Source organism: Saimiri boliviensis, chromosome 5, assembly GCF_048565385.1.
Source record: "Saimiri boliviensis isolate mSaiBol1 chromosome 5, mSaiBol1.pri, whole genome shotgun sequence".
NCBI lineage: Eukaryota > Metazoa > Chordata > Mammalia > Primates > Cebidae > Saimiri > Saimiri boliviensis.
This window is the reverse complement of record NC_133453.1, coordinates 17,418,693-17,420,053: the sequence shown is the minus strand read 5'-3', so window position 1 is coordinate 17,420,053 and position 1,361 is coordinate 17,418,693. Positions and strand designations below refer to the sequence as shown.

Here is a 1,361-nt window from a genome sequence, read left to right as displayed (position 1 = left end):
ATGGTGGCCGCAGAGGGTCCTGTGGGCCGCGGCGACCTGCGGCAGAACTGGCTTCCTAACCAGGTCGTGTTTTTGCAGCTCTGGGAGGGACTGAAAAAGCAGAGCTCAGCCGAAGCTGAGAAACCAGATTCTTCATCGTTGCCTTCGTTGCCGCCGTCGCAGTTGCTGACGAGAAACATGGCCTTTGGCCTCGGCGGAGAGCTCTTCCGGTGGGATGGAGAAGACAGCTCCTTCTTAGTCGTTCGCCTTCGGGGCCCCAGCGGCGGTGGTGAAGGGTCCACCCTGTCCCAGTACCAGAGATTGCTTTGCATAAATCCACCCGTTTTTAAAAGTCATCAAGTCTTGTTAAGTCTAACGCAACATCATGTAGCACTTACAGGAATAAAAGGACTTATGGTATTAGAATTACCTAAAAGATGGGGGAATAATTCTGAATTTGAAGGTGGAAAATCAACAGTTAATTGTACTACAATTGCTGAGAGATTTTTCGCCAATTTTACCTCTCTGACTCTAAAGCATGCCGCATGGTATCCAAGTGAAATGCTGGATCCCCACATAGTGCTGTTAACATCAGACAACGTAAAAGAATTTACTCTACGTGAGCCCCAGGCACTCACTAAGGTGATTATACTTTCAGAAGCTGAAGAGGAAAGTCTAGTACTCAATAAAGGAAGGGTGTATACCGCATCTCTAGGAGAGACAGCAGTTGCGTTTGACTTTGGGCCATTGGCAGCAGTCCCAAGGAATATATTTGGATAAAAAGGCAAAGATGAAGTAGTGGCATACCCACTGTACATCTTATATGAGAATGGAGAGACTTTCCTAACATATGTTCGTCTGTTACACAGCCCTGGAAATATTGGAAAGCTGTTGGGTCCATTGCCCATGCATCCTGTGGCTGAAGATAACTGTGGTTATGATGCGTGTGCTATACTCTGCCTAGGCTGTGTCCTCAATATCTTAGGGGCTCATTGCATCACTATCGATCCCTCAAGGAAAATTGTACCAGTTTCCACTGGTATATGAGAGCCCCTATTTCACCAGTTTCTGCAGTAATGACAACCTATGTGACTCTTGATTTAAGAATAAATTCCAGCTGAGCATGGTTTAATCTCATCCCACATTCTTTCAATCCACTCTCATTAGGCTTCTGCCCTCACACCCCATCAAGCTACTTTTATAAGATTATCAGTGAGATCACCATGAGCTTGTACGGTATGATCCAATGAGCACCACTCAGCCTTCATCTCATTTCACACATAAGCAGCATTGAACAAACTGCTCCTGACCCCCACCAGGAAAAAAAAAAGTGCTGCTTTCTTTCTTTCTTTCTTTTTTAGATGGAGTTTCACTCTTGTAGC

At 45.5% G+C, this 1,361-nt stretch overlaps 1 pseudogene; it reads left to right on the top strand.

Moving 5' to 3' along the window:
• On the top strand, positions 1-1,026 carry LOC101051163 (nuclear pore complex protein Nup88 pseudogene; annotated as a pseudogene).
• Positions 1,027-1,361: the final 335 nt, after the last annotated feature.